We start from the raw sequence: 20,291 nt of genomic DNA on the forward strand, positions 1-20,291 counted from the left end.
CAAGAGATGCTACACTTGTCGCTTCCCCCCCACCTCCCCCCTCGACTCCATTCAAGGACCCAAGCAGTCGTTCCAGGTGCGACAGAGGTTCACCTGCATCTCCTCCAACCTCATCTATTGCATCCGCTGCTCTTGATGTCAGCTGATCTACATCGGTGAGACCAAGCATAGGCTTGGCGATCGTTTCGCCGAACACTTCCGCTCGGTCCGCATTAACCAACCTGATCTCCCTGTGGCTCAGCACTTCAACTTCCCCTCCCATTCTGAATCCGACCTTTCTGTCCTGGGCCTCCTCCATGGCCAGAGTGAGCACCACTGCAAATTGGAAGAGCAGCACCTCATATTCCGCTTGGGCAGTTTGCACCCTAGCGGTATAAACATTGACGTCTCCAATTTCCGTTAGCCCTTGCTGTCTCCTCCCCTTCTCAGCTCTCCCTCAACCCTCGGGCTACTCCTCTTCCTTTCTTCTCCCCACCCCACCCACGCTACATCAGTCTGAAGAAGGGTTTCGGTCCGAAACGTTGCCTATTTCCTTCGCTCCATAGATGCTGCTGCACCCACTGAGTTTCTCCAGCACTTTTGTCTACCTTACACACATGCACACTCCCTCCCTCACACACACGCACACACACACACACACACACACACACAAGGTTTAAAGGGATATGAGTCAAATGCGGATAAATGGGACCAGTTTAGATGGGGCATCTTGATCTGCATGGACAAGTTGGGATGAAGGGCCCGTTTCCACGATGTAAGACTATGACACATTGTAGAAAGGGTGCAATTGCTCTGGAGATGGACCCAGGGGTGATTTATGAAGATGTTGGCAGGGCTGGAATTATTTTTTTTTCACTTTGAAGAAAGGTTTGATAACTGGGGTTGTATTCTCTGCAGCAACGGAGGTGAATAATATTATGAGAAGAGGACCTGTTTTGTTTAACAAAGTAGGAAGGAACTGCAGATGCTGGTTTAAACTGAAGACACAAAAAGCTGGAATAATTCAGCATCTCTGGAGAGAAAGAATGGGTGATGTTTCAGGTCGAGACTGAGGTAGTTGAAAACCAGCCAAACAGATGTAAAACATAATGACTGGAGATGTGTGTTATCCAACTAAGGGCAGAAATCAGAATCATGTGTTCATCTTTATTGACGTGACACCATAATAAATATATTATATTACAGAAAAAATAATTTAATGAGGTGGCATCGTGGTACAGCGGTAGAGTTGCTGCCTTGCAGCACCACAGACCCAGGTTTGACCCTGACTATGGGTGTTGTCTGTACAGAATTTGTACATTCTCCCTATGACCACATGGATTTTCTCCGGATATTCTGGTTTCTCCCACATCTGAAAGAAATGTAGGTTAATTGGCTTCTGCAAATTGTCCCTAGCATGTAGGATGGAACTGGTATATGGTAGATTGCTGGTCGGTGTGGACTTGGTGGGCCGAAGGACCTATTTCCATATATATATGTTTTACATATATATCTTAATTTCATTGAACCATATACTTGGTTGAATATGTGACATTATTTTCAGCTTGTTTCTATGGTCAAAGGGGTAAGGTTGATTAATTTATTTGTGCAGAACAGTGATGGAAGTCCGGCGACTCTTGTCTTGTTTCTATGGGGTGTTTTTCTCTATATATGCATAACTGTATGAATTATAGTCTGATTTCCATACATGAATATACTAAGGTCATTTATGTGCTGCATCTGTTGATCAGAGTCTGGCTCTACTGTGGAATGTAATAAGGAATGTCATTTAGCCTAACCTTATTCTTACCTAATCCAATTTAAAGCATTCGTGCAAGTGCTGCATTCAAGTGTAAGTTAAAAGTCACGCTACAGTATGCACCAGATTGCAAATTTCAAGCGGAAAAATGCAGAAGCTCCCTACTGAAGGAAGAAACCCAGGGAGATGGGTACGTGAATGATGGACAGATGGAACCAGATGAGCGAGGATGAGGGTGTGCCTGGGGTGGAGAGGGAGGAGGGGGGAGGGGGGGGGGGGAAAGAGGTGGAGATGTAGACTATGGAAAATGTGAACAAAGGGAGAGAGAACTTGGGTGGGCTGGTGAGGGTGGACAAGGAACACTGGGCGCGTTGGAAAATTCAATGGTCATCCATTTGGGCTACTGACTTCCAAGTATGAGATGGAGTTCTAGTCTGGCTTTGCAGTTGCAGAGGAGACACCCAAAAACATATAGGTGGATGTGGAAATGGAAAGCAGAGTTGAAAAGCCATTCAACTGGAAGCTCAAGATGGCTGGTGTGGACAGAGTGCAGGTGCTCTGCAAAATGGTCACTTAATATAACCTTAGTTTTGCAAATGTAGAAAAAATTATATCACAAGCACCCAATGCAAATGTCAGGTCGGAGGAGGTGCACATGAATCTTGGCCTCATTTCGAAGCTGTTCCTGTAAGGCTGTGATGGAGGAGATTCCTCTATGTGATGTAGGGGCAAGTGTTGCACTTTCTATTTTAGCAGGTAAAGCCCCAGGCAGTAGGGGGTGGATGGGAAGGAATGAGCAGACAAATGGAGTCTACCCTGTGGAAAGCATATAGGAGGAAGAGGGAATCGGTGACTGGGGTGGGATTACTTTGAAATTGGCTGAAGTGCTGGATGCAGAGGCTGTAGGGGTGCAAGGTGAAGACTAGGAGAACTCTATCTCTGTTTTGTATCGGGAGAGGGGTTAGTGAGGGCAATAATGCAGGAAATGTGTTTGAGGACAGAGGGGAAGCTATGTTTCCTGACGGAGAACATTTTGAATGTCCCTGAGTGGAAAGCCTCTCCTTGCACAGATGTGGCAGAGGCGGAGAAAATGAGAGAAAGAGTTGGAGACGGAAAGAGTGGGAGGAAGTGTGATCAAGATAGCTGCATTGTTAGTTGGTTTATAGGAGATATCGGTGGATAGTTTGTCTCCTGAGATGGGGACAGAGTGATCCAGAAAAGGGTTCAAAAATAGACCAGGTGAATTTGAGGGCAATGTGGAAGCTGATGTAAAGATGAAAACATTGACAGGTTTTGCAAGAAATAGCGCTAATGCAATCGTTGATTATTGTTGGACCACCACATTTTGACGAACGAGCAAATTTGGGGGGGGGGGGGATCTAATCCTTAAAAAATGCTGCAGGTTGGGCACAATCCATGTTTAATGTTCTGGGATAATAGCCTTTTATCAGAACTTGTTTTAGGTTGCAGAGAAGGGGAGGAGTAGAGAAATCTGGGGTGTCGTGGAAATGTAGGTAAACTGATGGTCTCAGCTGAGAAAGGGCTATAAAGCCTGTCAATCACAACTATTTCTAGGAGATGTCTAATGAGGTTGCCATCTACCAGAGTGTACAAATATCAAATGTAGAATAAATGACAACCAAATATACAGCTGGTCGCTCCAAATTGGACATTGGAAAGCCACTGCTTGGGCCATTTCATTTATAGGACGAATCCTACATTGATATTTTTGCTCCATTGTGGGAGCATCATAATTTGTATAACTTGTGATTAGTAAAGGCCCTCTAGCAGTACCACCATGGAACAATGAGTGTGGACCTTGGCTGAAATGTCCACGTCTCACAAATAAATATTTAATGGAGCATTAAAGTATGAATTAAAGTACTTTTACATTTTCTCGCCTTTCCTTGTAAACTGTGTGAAGTGGTGGAATGGTTCTGAAATTAATTGACAGTTTGTGTGAACAAGAATGCTCCTTCCATAACTGTATTCATTCTGTGATGATGAATCCCAAGTGTAGAAGTGTTTCATGCCCATGTATACGGGAGTTGCGGATTATGATGCCGTTTGTGTGGTTTTGGTAATTTACACGTCTGATCAGCAGATCCGAATTCCTCACACTGGACCTGTGTGAGCCCCTTGACAGCTAAAAGCTCATGCAAAGGTATTGAACATGATGCAGTATCTAAATGGCTTTTTATTTAGTTTTTTTTTGTAAGAATAAATTTGGTACAGTGAAACATGGTAGTAGTGTTGGTCATTTATTTTTTCAGGAACTTCAGCATGCAGGTAAATTAGAGCTAGATTTTTTTCTTCTATTATTTCTCTTCAATTGACTTGTAATGCATGTCTCAAATTACTTTTCCAGAAAAATAAAGATTTTGGAATAGATACAAATACACATGCTTATTTAAAAATGATAATCAATAGCTTATGAAAGACTTTTTATGTTTGAACCAATGACAGCGTTGTGTTGACTTTAATGTCTAAAAGGGCGGAATTATTAGAAATTTTATTTTGATTTTTGCCTAGCCTTTCCCATTGCGCAGTAACACATTCTCTTTTAAATATATTTGGATTATTTTGCAATGCAAGACCAGACAGAGCAAAGGTCTTGAACGTTAATAAAGAAATATAACGTGGGTTAAGGCTGAGACCAGGTGGACTCTACTAGTGTGTTTGGGATTTGACACATTAAGCGCTTGGAGTGTGCTAATTTTCTAAGTAATTTTAGAGAACATTTGTCTGAAGACCCAAAATGCCATCCTTCCTTATTCTACAGAGATGCTGTCTGACCTGCTGAGTTATTTTGTATTACCCATAAGGCTTGGACCTTGTCCCTTTTATTCATCATCTTTCCTTTTTCAGGATCAAGGATGACTTGTTTGTAAGCATTTCTGTGGATTGTGAAGTGATAAGCCAATGAGAGCAACATACTCTACCACAGCTGGTGCAGGATATATTTACTGAGACTTGGGAATAGGTAGTCTGTGAAGTACGCTCCTTCTACAGTTTGTGCTGAGCTTGTGTAAAAAATCAGTTGGCACTGGCATTCTTAATGTTTGAGCAGGGGTCTTTTTTCCGACTGATTGTAGTAGTTTGTTTACTAGGATTCAGTGGGTATGATGTATTTTGTTCCAAGGAGACTTTAAGAACATAATATTTTCTTCTGTCCACCTAGTAATATCTATATGTAATGGAGCTCTGAATCAATATAGTAGATAGAGCAGTTTGTCTACGCTAAAGGATGCTGAGGAACTGTCTCCATCCTACTGCTGAGAAACTAGTTGAGTGTTCAAAACATTTTTGATTCGCATTCATAATTTTCAGTATTTGCATCCACAAATTTCCATGCTGTTTTATTTTGTTTATTTTGTTTAACAGCTTATAAAAAGCACTTCCCAACAGTGGAACATTGCAATAAAGGTTTGGTCTGGATTGTTTATCCAAACCGCCAGAGTAGGACTTTCGCTGATTGTGTCATATTCAACATTGACATTTATTGAGACTGGTTTAAACTGATTCTTTGAAATATTATCTTCAAAGATCTGATCTGTTCTTCCATGTGAAATGGACTTGTGCAAGGTTATTATTATTATTGTGCAAGTTTGATAACAGTGCAATGTAATCTAGACATACTCAAATAAACAAATTAAATTTATGGCATACTTTAACACAGTAAACCATCCCAAGATGTAATGTCAAAAACCCACACAGTAAAGACAAAGTAAGTATAAAAATTCCATGCTCTATGATTGGTTTTCCAATTTTAAAAATTCTATAGTGATGTGTGGCAAGAGACCAAGTTTCACTTTTAATTCTACAAATGTGGTGTTTGGTTGATGTCAGAAAGTAGTGTCAGAATGAGAATTAAGAGGGTACAAGAATGGATCCTTTGTTGATCCAGCAGAAGGAGCCTGGAAACAGCATGCCATGTTCTCTCTTGATCTTTGTACCTTACACTTTCAATCTGTGTATAGTACCTTCATTTTGTGTGATGTAATCATGTTCCAGTTGCGTGGAGCTCCACCTAGTGGCTTAACCTTTTAAAATAATGTAAGATTGGGAAAGGCTCATTTAATACCCATAGCTAATTGGCAAAGAAAGCATGGTTGTTGAGCTGCCCTGTTGAGCCATTGCAGTTTTTGTGGTAAAGTCGTTCAACTGTGCTTTTAGATAAGGAGATCAAGCATTTTAACCCAACAAAGTATGGTAATGTATTTTGAGGTCTGGTTTACATGTAATGTGAAATAGAATGTGAATGTGATGGTGTTCCCATTCCATGGTTCTACCCTGCAAGGTAAAGCTTGTGAGTATTGCAAGTTGCTGTCAAACAAGTCATGGCAAGTTGATGTAGTATAAATTTATGGATAGACCATATTAGAGCCTTCAGGACCAGTAGTGGAGGGGGGTAATGTTTAAGAAATTGGATTAGGTTACTTTTGTGGGGAATGGTGTTGGGCGTTCTTGCTTTGTGGGAGCTACATTCTAGGCAATTAATAAATATGGCTTGATGGTGAAAATACTTTGAAGAATCAGGAGGTGAAAGCAGGTTATCCAGACTCTGCTCATGCTGTGCTAGTGGTCCAGTTCATTTAATTTTGGAAAATTGTGACCACCTCAAACTGGTAATACCCATTTAATCTAATTTATATTTGCTACATTGTGGAAAAATGTGATCCTGCTGATAAAGTTTGTTTCTGATTTATAAAAGGTGCTGAGGGCCCTGCTTCACACAATTTGATATCTAACCCAATCTTTCTATTGTTGAACATTTACTCTATCAAGTGAGAATTGTTCGTAGTGATGGTGTTTGTTTTGGTCTGACAGATTGGGATGTTTTATTGTATTTACAGCACACCTTAACACAATTTGTTTATTTTACTGAAGTTATTAAATAGACAAGACTGCCTTATGATAGGAATGTTTAATTGTCATATGTATCAAAACGTAACAATGCAATTCTTGTAACAGCACAACAGGTTTAGAAGCAAGGTACTCAATAGATAACATATTAAACTGTTTTTCATTTGTTTATTAAGTAAAAGTTAAATAACAATGTAGTTCAAAACAAAATAAAATTCTGAAGTCCCTAGTGCAACCAAGATATGGTGGTGGCCATGCTGAGGCATGTGAAGTGTAGATGGAGTCTATGGAAACGAGGTTGGTTTGCCTGATGGTCTGGGCTACATCCACAATTCTCTGCAATTTTGTGCGGTCTTAAATGGAGATGTTCCCAAACCATGCTGTGATGCATTCTGATTTAAATGCTTTCTAGTGCGCCTCTATAGAAGTTGTTGGGGACATGCCGAACTTTCTAAGCCTTCCAACGAAGTAGAGGCGTTAGTGTGCTTTCTTGGCCATTGCTTCGATGTGGCTGGTCCAGGACAAACTGCTGGTGATATTTATTCCTTAGAACTTACAGCTTTGAACCATCTCTGCATCAGTGCCATCAACGTATACGGGAGTGTGTGTACTGCTTCGCGCCTGGTCCTAGGTTCTTGCTAAGGCATGAGTTGATATGCTCAATAACCAACCCCTCAAGCCACTTCATCACCGTAGACATTAGTGCCACCAGTTGGTAGTTATTGTGGTATGTTATCTTGCTCTTCTTGGACGCCAGTATTATTGAAGCCTGTTTAAAGCGGGTGAGAAGCACAGTAATGAGAGGTTGAAGATGTCTGCAAAAAACCCCAGTCAATTGGTCCACACAGGCTTTGAGAATATGACGAGGTGTATCTTCAGGCCCAGATGCTTTCCGAGGGTTCATGCTCATGAAGGGTCTTATGACATTGGCCTTGGTGACTGCGATTATGATGCCATTGAGGGCCTTGGGTGTTCGATATCAGTGTTCTCCCTATCGAAGTGTGCATTGAACACATTGAGCTTGTCTGGGAGTGATGCTTAGCTGTCACTTGTGCTGCCACTTCCTTGTTGCTACAGTTGTCACATCCAATTTAGAACAAAAGTCCCTTTTTAGCCTTTTTGGTGACTTTTTAAAGGGCAGTCCTGGACTACTTGTATGAATCTGCATCTCCAACCTTGAATGTCAGAGATCGAAGTACTGTGTTTGCAATTCATAGTGTGACAAATCTGTACTCGCCAATTGATTATTTACCCTGAAGAGATATTGAAGTGCCATTGTGATTTTTAAGTTGCGATAAATCATTAATATTTTAACAGCACAAAGTGTTTCATGTATTGCAATCTGTCATAATGCCTCAAACGTATATAGTGAAACTTGGCAGTAGTGACAGGATTATCTCATATTTGCCTGATGTGTTTGAACTTTAAATCCTTCCTTGGTTAACAAATGTTGTCCCTAACTTGGATCTCTTTAAAATTACTATTCAAATCTGATGGCATTAAGAAAATCAGATCAAGGATAATGCTCTATTTATTGTCTGCAGTTTATTTGAATTAAGCCACTGTGAATAAAAGTTAAGACCCGAATAGACTTTTGTTAGAACAATCTGCTTATTTCTGTTGGGATACGTGTATCGTTTAAGCTGCCCTCTACTGCTTCTGAGCTGAACTGACTGAACTTGCCTGGAATTGCTTTTGCATCCTATGGTTAATTTTAAGGCTTTCCCGAAATACTCTTTGTAAATGAGAACTGGCCAGATTTAGAGTTGGTGACACAGATGAGAGAATTGAAGATTTATGTTGTTAATTTGTAATTAATACTTGTTAATTAATTTGTGAATTGTTAATTCAGTCCCGTTTCTGAAAATGGAGCGTCTGATTTTCTTTTAAAGTATCTGAGATTTTGGTACCGAGTACAATGAAGCAGGATAAGGGGAAGAATGAGGAATGTCAAATGAAAGGGGTAAATATCGGGTAGACGTTATATCGAGTAGACGTTTATATATATAGATGCAAAAACCCCATCTATATATTTATATATATAGATTATATATATAGATTAAAAAGAGAATGTCAGAGAAAGACTAAACAAATACAAAAAGCAATCCAGAAACTTGACAATGTCTACATAGCATAACGAAGACTTTACACGAGCACTGCCCTATCTTTGCCAAAGGATAAAAGTAATGCCAAAATTAATGAGTGACATTACTTGAGATACTGGATAACAGATTTGATAAAGAGGAGGCATCAGAAAAATTATTGCAACAATCAGTATTTTCAAATGCAATTAATCCTGTGAGGGAGGCGAAGTTCAAATCCTGTAACAACTAGCCAGCCGCCTGCGAATACAGTGGGGGGTGCCAGAGGGCCAGAGAATGGAAAATATCACTACTTCAACAATGGGATCAAATGAAAACTCCAGCAATAATTGCCTCTGTTGGCAGGCTGCTAGACATGATATTTAGTGAGACCGTGTTTTAAGAGTTGGTGATATGGGTATATCAAGGCAAATAGTATTTAAAAAATAAACAAAGGACAAAGTGCTGGAGTAACTCAGTTGGCCAGGAGAACAGGAATAGATGATATTTTGGGTAGCAGTGGAGCTTCTCTGGATAACTGTTCAGACTGTTTAGTGGGTGGGGAGGGGGGAGCGGGAGAAGGAGGAAATAAACTGGAATAGAGGAAGCCTGGCAGATAATGCATTGATACAGGGGGGGGGGGGGGGGGGGGGGGGGCTGATGGCCAGAGGTGAATAAACAAAGGGATTGAAGAGTTGAAAATTGTGAACCTGGGGGAATGCATGTGGGGAGGAAGGGAAGAAGGAAAGCTATAGGTGCAAGTCCAGCTGGGGCATGGGGGAAGGCAGGAGATGGTTGGCAGGGGGGTGTACTTGCCTAAAACTGGAGAATTCAATGTTCATACTATTGGGTTGTAAGCAACCCAAGCAGAATACGAGGTGGTATTCCTCCAGTTTTGGGTGTGGCCTGAAAATGTGATGTATCGATGATCTGCAGAGATGCTGCCTGACCGGCTGAGTTACCCCAACACTTTTTTTGTAAACCAACATCTGCAGTTCCTTGTTTCTAGCATTTAAATAATCTGGTTGAGTTTTTACCTGACTCGAGAATGTTGTAGCTGATGTGAAAATAAATAGTAAGATTAAATTCTGCATAATCTTTATATATACTGGCAAAATTATGGAATAGATACAGGATTAGTTTCAGCCGACAATTGTAAATGGATGCGTTTGCGAACTGCAGGCAGGGTTCAGTTCTAGGACCACTGCTTTTCTTGCTGTATGTTCGTGACTTGGACTTGGTGCACACACAAATTTCAAAATTTGCAAATAATACAAAACTTTGAAGTGAGAAGGATAGTTATAAATTCAAGCAGACATAAACAGGCAGGTGGAATGGGGAGGTACCTGGAAATATTTTAACATGGGTATATGTGAAATGATTCATTTCATTAGGGAGGATAATGTAAATGGTGGAAATCGAAGTGATATCCTGGAACACAGAACTGGATGTAAATATGTACAGATCTTTGATGCCAGGATGAAAAGAATGCATGCTTTACATTTAAAAATGCCCTTTAAATCCTGGGCTTCTGTATAAATATTAAAATTCACTGCCTAGATAGATAGTGGAAGCAGGTTAAGTTGTCGCTTTGGATTTTGCTAGATAAGCAAGGAAGAAAAGCATTCCAGGCGTATGGGGAAAGAGCTAGGCAATGGGACAGACCAAATTGCTCTAGCAGAGAGTTGGTGCAAACTTGACGATGGGCTGATCGGTTGCATTCTATGCTCTTTTGAGAAATTAATTTAAAGTTCCTCCTTGTAGAAATTTGAGGAAATAACAAATCCCTTGGTTCTGCATCCAGTATTGTAAGAGATGACAATCCCTTGTTATACTGTTCCTAATTTTTGATTGTACCTATTTTCTATTTTCTATGATGCTGTCCAAGCAGATTGAAAGGTGACAAATATAGCACAGCTATTTGGGGAATGAGAGGACAAAGGGCTAGACTGATTAAAGATGCATTACAGCATATTGGTAACAAAATTAGCATCTAAAGGTATAGTTTCAGGGCACCAAGAAAATTGTAAAATTAGTTAACCTAGTTTTATGAAGAGAAGATTAATGGCTAAAAGCTGAGATTTTAACTGGCAGGGGGGGATTTAGTGGATATAGTATACATTAAATTTTGAAAGGCATTTGTCCCAATGTTTCTGCAAAGGTTTTTGCATAAAATAAAGAATTGTGGAGGTTTGGCAAAATTATTATTAATTCATGGAACTGGGACGTGGTATTTGTCCTTTGAAGCAAAGTTTTAAGATTGGCCTGTAGTAATTGTTGAGACATCTTTCGTCCAGCTGGAGAGTCCAGTATTGGGAGACTTGGTCTCAGGGATGGCTTTTTGAATTTTTAGAAGACGTATGAATGCATTCGAATCTAAGATCAGGGCTCGAAATTAGCAGTTGCCCGGGTGCCAATGGCAACCTAAAGTGCCGCCGGGCAACCTAAATGACGAGTCATTTTGCCCGGCTTGGCACTGCTGGTTTATACCATAGATAGACACAAAATGAGTAACTCAGCGGGTCAGGCAGCATCTCTGGAGAAAAGGAACGTGGCGTTTCGTCGTGTCGGCGGTGGCTGCAGTGCGGGACAAAGATACTAGGTGCAGGGTGACGGAGGGTCGGTGCGAATGACAGCGGCTCCACCTCCTCCTCCTCCCGAACCCCGCCCGCCCTGATAGCGGCCGCTGCTTGCCACTCCGCCAATGGCGATAACCGCTTTCAAAACAAGCCCTCCTGCATGCCGAGGCCAGGAGGAGGGAGGGAGGAAAGGGGAGGACCCCTTCCGCCATCTGAAGCACCTGCACCGCTCGGCCCCACGCCTTCCTGTTGGCTGGCGGAGAAGGGGAGGTGAGGAGATCCCAACTGCCTCCCCCTTTGACGGCGGCACTTGGCGGTGGACAGGGATGGCCAAGGCAGCGGGGCGATGATGCCGGTGTTGTCCGAGGAGCGCTGACCTTCCTTCCTCCTCACCTCTGCACCTCTTTCCCCCCCCCCTCCCCCCTGGGACCCCTCTCCCCACTGGGACCCCTCTCCCCACTGGGACCCCTCCTCTCCATCCCACACTGATCCCCATTCCTGTCTCCATTCAGTCCTTACTGACATCCCCTGTGATCCCCTCCCCATCCACCACCCCCCCCCCTCTCCCCATCTATTCATCCTGCATTGATCTCCCTATCCACCTCGCATTGATTCTCCTGCCATCCCCCCCCCCCCCCCCCCCCCCCCCCCCCCCTTACACTGGTCCCCCCAATTCATCCTGTACTGACCCCGCTCCCCTCCATCCTGTAATGATCTCCCCAATCATCTTTTACTGATCCCACTATTCACCCTGCACTGATCCCACATCTATACTGTAGTGACCCCCCCCCCCAATTCATCTTGCACAGACTGTCCAATCCACACTGTACTGACTTGTCCTCCTCCCCCCCCCCCCCCCCCCCCCATTCATTCTGTACTGAACTGATCCCCCCCCCATCCATCCTGTACTGTTGTAAGAAGAATGGGGGGATCAGTCTGAAGAAGGGTCTCGACCCGAAACGTTGCCTATTTCCTTCGCTCCATAGTTGCTGCTGCACCCGCTGAGTTTTTCCAGCATTTTTGTCTACCCCTATTCATCCTGCACTGATCTGACCCCCCCCCCCCCCCATCCATGCTGCACAGATTCCCCCGTCCATCCCGTATTGATCCCCCTATTCAATCCCACTGACATCCCCCGCGCGCTCTCACCTCACAATTTTACCCACTCCACCCAACACTCGCTAATTCCCCTGCCTCAATCTATCCATTCCGCACCGATTGCCTTCTCAACCCCCCCGCCATCTATCCATCCCGCGCGCGCGCACACACACACACACACACACACACACACACACACACACACACACACACACACACACACACACACACACACACACACACACACACACACACACACACACACACACACACACACACACACACACACACACACACACTACTGTGCTGGAAATGTCTTCAGAATGAACATTGACAATGTTTGATGATGGAATGCAATCAAATGTGTTTTAATTCCCAATGTTATTTGTTTTAATCCATAAATATGGATTAATTAAATTGTTAACACGTGAAACATTAAAACCACAGTTTTCGATTGTCACTGTTACCATTGACACTTTATTACAGCATTCATTTTAACGGCAAATCAATGCTCTTAATATGGAGTATCTGTACTGTCGTTATTTAATCAGCAACATTCACAACTATTCGTTGTATTTATCCAGGTTTTACTTCTACAGTCTGTCATATACATCACAAATTTGGTCATGAGATATTTCAAGTTGAAATTTTTACGTTAATTCTGAAGTGAATTCTGCTAAATGATGGAAGCAGTGTTTATCAATAATTGTTAAAAAATCTGGTACGTACAAACTGCGTATCTTCATTGCTGTTCACAACACGTACATCTAATCTGAATGTCCGGTAATGTGGTGTTTTGGCACCTTTAAGGATTACCAAAAGAACATTTGCCGCAGTTGTCCTTTGACCATCTCTTGTCAGTTACTGTAATGTTTAACCTGTCAGATGGGTATAGTCAGTTTTAGCAGCTATTATCTTAAAATGCCTTTAGAAATTTCCTTGCAACCTGTAAATTTGTTATGGATAAATTATGTGGGAAGCGAGTGTTTCTGTACCAATAGCAATAACGACCCATGCTATGGCCATGTCATGATAATTTTCGGTCTTTCACATGCTTGCATCAATCTGTAGTGTGCATGGTTAAGCATATATGTTACCATGGTCCAGGATTTATTGACACAGGTTAATCATACGCTGAATAATCCAACCACATTTTTGTTTGGAAGTGGAAAGAAATAATAGAAATTGCATTAATTACAATGTGTAAAAAGAGTTGAGATACTGTATTATAATTTTGCTGAATGTCATTGTGGTATATTTCATGTCTTGATTGGCGAATATGTTTAATTTGTTACTTTATTTGAAGCAGAAATAATATGTGAATGCCTCATTGAGCATAATTCCAACTGGTAACTACGCACTTCGTCCGAGCACATTATCTCACGCGTCATGCAAGCCGTCTTAAATTACCACGTAAACTGTCATTTGGCAACCTAAAAAGCTGCCTAGGTTCCCCGGCTGGCAACAGGGGAAAAAATGTAAGTGAGAGCGCTGAAGATCAGTAAAAGTTTGGACTGTGAACAGGCAGAAAGTTGAATTTGAGCCACGGGGTCATCTGTGATCTGATTAAATGGCTGAAGAGGTTTGAGAGGCAGGTGGCTCACTTCTGGTGTTCTTCATGTTACACTTCTGGGAGAAACACTGAATATTAAGTCTGTCTGTAAATTGCACATCTAAAGCAGAATAATAATAATAATAATTTCCAAATGGGACAAACCAATTTCATTAATGGAGCAGTATTCAAATGTATTCAGTATTCAAACATTTCAGTTTCCCAGGCAATACATCAACTTTAAATTGATGAAGCTGAAGTTTTTAAAAGACGAAAGATCAAAAGGCACAGAAGTAAGAAAATGGATGTTATGGAAAAGGATTCTAGAAGTATGTAGCTCCACCACGGGGTGGAGCTCTCATTGGTCTCTTGGAGGAAGTCATGTTGTTGGCTTGAGTGGGTTTCACAACAACCAACCCTGCCCCTAATTTTTTTTCTTAAGTACACTTGAGTTGCAGCAGTCGTTCACAGAAGACATTTCATCTTCAGCTTCGATCTTGTATATTTGTCTTTCGATAATCTGTCCCTTATGATGAAGACTATCGAAAAAAGGAGAGAGACGTTTCAAGAGAGGGTTAAGTGAATTTGGGGGTGGGGTGAAAGTTGGTAAAGTTGATGAAATCAATGAGTTTTGCCAGAGTGGAGGAGGCAGCTCCTATGAAGTAATTGATGTAGTGGATAATGAGTTGGGGAATGCTGCTGGGGTACATTTGGATCACGGACTGTTCAACGAACTCGTCAAAAAAGCCAGGTATAACAGTGGACGTGTGGGTGCTCATGGTTACAGGAGGAGTAAAAGAGACGACAATCAGCAGGTCTCCATACGACAAACAATCTGAAAAAGGGTCCCAACCCAAAATGTTGTCTGACCATTCCCTGCTCGTGTGTTACCTGACCTGCTGAGTTCCTCCAGTACTTTGTTTTGCTCAAGATACCAGCATCTGCAGTTTATTGTTCCCATTAGCCCGCCTCAAACATTTATTTGCTTTTATTGGTGTGATTTTAATGTTGGTGAAAAAGGATTTTGAAATACTGCAGTTTATTTTTGGTGTAAAACAAATCTCTTGAATTGGAGCTTTCAGTTTGAACTCTTGGGCTGGCTCTTCCATTCAGTTAGATCTTGGCTGAATTTCTACAATGCTTTCCCAGATTCCATGTTTGATTCCTTGGTGCCCTCATGGCTACTTTGAATATACTCAATGGCTAATTCCATTTGTCGGTGTTTTTTAAATAAAAGGGTGAGATTGGCCATCATGTTGGCCAACAATTGTTTCTATGACAACATTGCTGAAACAGATTCTGGATACTTATTACTGGATTACTGTTTGTGGAATCTTGCTACGTGCAAATTGGCTTTTTTTTAATTACAACTATGATTAATGTACAAAATACAATAAAACTATTGGGGCAGACTAGGGAGTGAAAAGTAATATATATCTTGCTTAAGTTAATTTTTGAACTTTTTGCTCCATATAATCAAGCGGATAACCCATTTTCACTTGTAATCTGCGCAAGTGCCTTGATATATTTGTGACAGTGATGTTGTGAAATCTCCTGTGAATAGCTAACTTTATAACTCAACACGAATGGTGAGCTAATCATTGCCTGAGCAGTTTGAATTGTAACTTGTCAGAAACGAAGGCTGATAGTCATCAATGTTATTGGTGGGATGATTAATTTCTTAGAAATAAATGATAGATCACACTGTCACAATCTCTATGAATGCTGAAGGATAAGTAACCAACCTTTCTGCATAGGAATAAATAACCAAGTTTCTGACATCTGTTATGCAGTAATAAGTAATAAATCAAATTGTTGGCAATAATTCACATGGTGATATTTGGGTACATGCTTTGTAGAAGTCTTCCTCTGACCTAAATCACAACCTTTTCTAGTCTTTGAGCACGTCCTCATTACGCAGTAATATCTTCTACAAACTGACTTTTCAAACCACGTCGATGCCAATTTAGGACATTTTTCTCTAGCTAGGATCAGCTGGGAACAGCGTCGAGGGTGTGAATAGTTGCCTTGGATATGTAGCAAGGGTTTACATCCCAATGGAAATGAGTGAAGGGTGGAAACTGTCAGCAGTTAAGTAACATCTGTGGAAAGTTTAATGTTTCAGGTTAAACACCCTTGATCAGCACTGGGAGTGAAATTTACAACTAAGCAAAGTTTAAATTGCAGAAACAGCCAGAGGCTTGCAGTATTATTTAGGACAAAGGGAATATGTCCTGACGGGTTGAGGTTAGGATCGTAGTGGTGATCAGTTTTTGGGGAAATGAAGTGAGTGATAGATTAATCAGGGCAGTTGGAGGGAGAAAACAAAGAAAATAACCTGTAAAGCTGTGAAATGCAGGTGAGTTGAAGGAAATGCCTAGTGTTTGCAGAGAGGAAACAGAACAGAATATTACAGGTAAATAATCCTCAACAAAATTTGCCAGTCCTGTTACAGACAGCAAAAGCAAGTTATCAAAAATTGTGGATTCATTACGGCGTTTGCAAGGCTGCAATGTGCCTTGAGCACAACTTGGGCCTTGTCAAAACAGTATAGGAGTCCATAGGCAGATGCATGGGATTTGGTGAAGGATTAAAGTGTCCCAAATCCCTTCAGACTAAACACCGGTACTCTGCAGGTACCAACATGCCCACTCCGTTAATAAAAGCTGTTCCATCGTGAGAGACTATTATATTCCTTTAGCTTAATTGGAAAGATGGATACCTCCATGATGTAATTAGTCCCCTCTGTTTTTGTTCCTAGGATTTGGGCCTCTTTTCATGTTCACAGCAGACAGAACAAGTTTCATTATTCCCTGGAAGTCTCCAAACATATCCTTTTTTAAAACACTTTACATAATTTTAGTGACGTGGATGTCATTGGCATTTATTTTTGCCCAACTTTAATTGTCCTTTGAGGTGATGGTGAGCATTATATATTCAGATCATTATCGTGTGACTTGGAGGGAAACTCATAGGTGCTGATGTTTTTTATGCCTACTGTGTTTGTGGATGGGTGGGGATCTGTGGTTAGCTTCTGACAAGAGATTTATAGACTTTACCTGTGATAATGTTAAATTTACAATAATTGTATATCTGCCTTTCTGCATTTGAACAATGATCTGTTGAACAGGTCTGATCTTGATCTGTTCATTCTAATTAAAAGATTTCAATCACTTCCTGTTTTCTTACATTGCTGAAATAATGTTTTTGGTTGCATAGAATGGTTACTGTGTTCTTGTGCTTTTAACTCATTACATAGATCACAGAACTGTAGAGCACAGGAACTGTAGAACACTGTGGCCCAAAATGTCTCTGCCGAACATGATGCCAAAACCAACTCGTACCTGTCTGCATACAATTCATAACCCTCCATTCCCTACATAACTAATGTCTAAAAATCTCTTAAATATCACTCACCACCCTCTGTATTTAAATAACCCTGTGCATAAATGCCTTGCGCATCTTCTTTAAACTTTGCCATTCTCGCATTTAAAGCTGTGCCCTGTAGTATTTGATATTTCCAAGCAGGAAAATGTTCTGAATGCCTACCCTATCTATGCCTCTCGTAATTTTATATGCGTGGTAGATCTCTTTTCCAACAGTTAGGAGTTCCAGAGAAAACAATCCAAGTCTGTTCAACCTCTCCTTGTGGCCAATACCCCTTAATCCCAGCATCATTCTGGTAAATCTCCTCTGAACTCTTTCCAAACCCCCCGCATCCTTATTGGGAAGACAAGAATTGCACGCAATGCTCCAAATGTGGCCTTACCAAAGTCTTCTAAAGGTGTATGACTTCCTGACTCTTGCATTCAATGCCCCAACGAAGGTAAGAATACCATACCTTCTTTACCACTCTTTCTATTTCTGTAGCCACATTCACAGAGTTATGGGCTTGGATCCCAAGATCCCTCTAAACTCTCCAGTTATTTTGAGGAATTGGAATTGAAGAATTCTTATATAACGGATCCATTTTGTTATCCCACCCCATTCCCAGACATCATGCAGAAAGATATTTTGGGATAGGACAGAAAGTACTTTACCTTTCTCATAGTCACTGAATTGTTATTGCATGTTTTGAATGATCTTTCACATTCTGATTCGATACTATACCGTTGATATAGTAACCGCACCAGTTTTGGTAGTGATTCCACTCCCTGTCATAGAGCAAGTTCCTCAGCAAGTTGGGCAACATCTGTGAAGGAGAAACAAAGTGAATGTTTTGGTAGTTACTTCATCCTTTAATTTCTTTTGCACCTGTACATAATGCTTTGATACCACCTTGGAGTAAATATTGATGTTTATTGTCAGTAGTTTGGTTCTTGTGTATATCTGCACAAAGCAATTTCTCCCATGGAAAGGTGGTGTGAGTAGGAGAACGAACCGAGTTGGAAGCAAAGATACTAGAGGAGTATTGGAAGTGGGATGAGAGCAGGTCGAGAGGGTTTTTACTAGGAAATGACAATCACCCAGCTTGCTTGGGCAGCAGCTACAGGTGCACAACCTTTTATCCGAAAGCCTTGGGACCAGACGCTTTTTGTAATTCAGAATTTTACGGCTTTCGGAATGGAAGATTTTTAGCGTAGATTTTAACGGCTGGCGCAGTGGTAGAGTGCTCGGCTCATATCCGCAAGGTTGCGAGTTTGCGCCTCGATCCAGGCAGTTACTCGATCGCGAGTTTGAGTCTTCAATGTAGTTTTTTCTTGCAGAATAGGAGAGAATAGGGAGGGTTAGGCTGGGATCATTCGCTGTGAGATGATCTTAGTGCGGGAGACAAGTGTAGGAGAGGTGTACTGACTGTGTGGGCAGAACTTTGGAAGTGATTGCCCACCATTCTCAAAAGCCGCTGTGTCTCCCTGTCCCTCCAACTCCAGAGGAATCCGCTCCCCAATGGGCCGCTATGGCGACGTGGCAGTTCGCCCACAGCCCGAGCTGCGCCCCTCATCCGCAACCCGGGTTCCTCTGGAGTTGGAGCGGGGCTGGGCTAGAGTTGCTGCTGGCTGTGAGTCTCTGGGATCTCCGTGCTTGCAATGGGCCTGGGGGTCGGTGTCCCGATGAGGGGGCGCAACTCGGGCTGTGGGCGAACTGCCACTTGTCGCTGTAGCGGCCCATCGGGGAGCGGCTTCTGGTGGTCCTGACGTCTCTCAGCTCCTGTCCAGGGGGGTGGCCGGAGACGTCAGGACCAACAAGAACCCGCTGCCCGATGCGCCGCTGCAGCAACAAGTGGCAGTTCGCCCACAGCCCGAGCTGCACCCACTCATCCGCAACCCGGGTTCCTCTGGAGTTGGAGCGGGGCTGGGCTAGAGTTGCTGCTGGCTGTGAGTCTCTGGGATCTCCGTGCTTGCAGTCGGTGTCCCGTTGGTCCTGACGTCTCCGCTCACCCCCCTGGAAATTGAGCTGAGACTGGGAACTGTACCGCCCTTGCCCCCTCCCTCTGCAACTGCAAACAACCCCACAGTTCCCAGTCTCCGCTCCTGTCACAGCCCGAGCTGCGCCCCCTCATCTGCAACCCCAAGACCAAGACGTACCTTGCACACCATCAGCTTCGGAGCGTGTTCCTCTGGAATTGGAACGGGGCTGGGCTGCTGCTGGCTGTGGGTCTCTGGGATCTCCGTGCTTGCAGTGGGCCTGGGGGCCGGTGTCCCGTTGGTCCTGACGTATCCGGTGACTGGCACTGGCTCCGACGTGAAGACAGTGCAAAGCCCCCGCGCCGGTGCAATGGGCGGGGAGCTGGAGAGGGGAGGGAAGGGATCACACACATGGCCGGGAAGCAGAGGGGTGTAGGTGGGGTGAAACTGAAGGGAGCGACAATTTGCTGCTGCCTGCCCGCTGAGTTAAAAAGTTCCCACGCAAGACTCACGATACACTGTGTATCGTGAGTCTACCGTGGGAACGTTTTAACTCAGCGGGCAGGCAGCAGCAGATTGTCAATTATTAACCTTCCCGCGCAATATACCCTCACCTTCTCCTTTATGAATGGGGATTTAGTTCCCCTTTCTTCGAGGACCGACCGGAGGTTCCGCTGTCACCTCTGCGGGCCGCCCTCAGTGAACGTCTTCAAGGACCTTTCTTCAAGGACTGAAAAAAATGTCCGCTATTCGGAGCTTTTCGTTATTTGGAACTTCGGATAAAAGGTTGTGCACCTGTATTAAATATTGGGAATTTTACTTTAGTAAGGATGTCTTCCTTGGATTCTGTGGCCAGTTACAGCCACAACTGTAACCTCAGTGCTGTGCAAGGATTAAGTAGGTATCAATGTAACTGCAGATATTTATAGCATATTGCAATTGCTGTCAGTATTTGTGTTAGGAGATTACTACACTCAATTCAAAGACTGCTAACTACAATCTTCTCCCTGAAAATGGTTAACTACTTTCTTG

At 42.6% G+C, this 20,291-nt stretch overlaps 1 protein-coding gene across 6 annotated transcripts in view; it reads left to right on the top strand.

The window, feature by feature from the left end:
- Positions 1-20,291, top strand: part of slc20a2 (solute carrier family 20 member 2) — an 86,574-nt gene that overhangs the window by 17,674 nt on the left and 48,609 nt on the right. The window contains exon 2 of one of the 6 annotated variants that reach the window (XM_055632692.1): positions 16,676-16,836. The exons of 4 other annotated variants lie outside the window; for them this stretch is intronic. The gene's annotated coding sequence lies outside the window, so the exon portion shown is untranslated. The remainder of the gene's footprint in view (positions 1-16,675; positions 16,837-20,291) is intronic. One more of the 6 variants, XM_055632693.1, reaches the window with a different exon arrangement.

This window comes from Leucoraja erinacea, chromosome 3 (assembly GCF_028641065.1).
Source record: "Leucoraja erinacea ecotype New England chromosome 3, Leri_hhj_1, whole genome shotgun sequence".
Lineage (NCBI taxonomy): Eukaryota > Metazoa > Chordata > Chondrichthyes > Rajiformes > Rajidae > Leucoraja > Leucoraja erinaceus.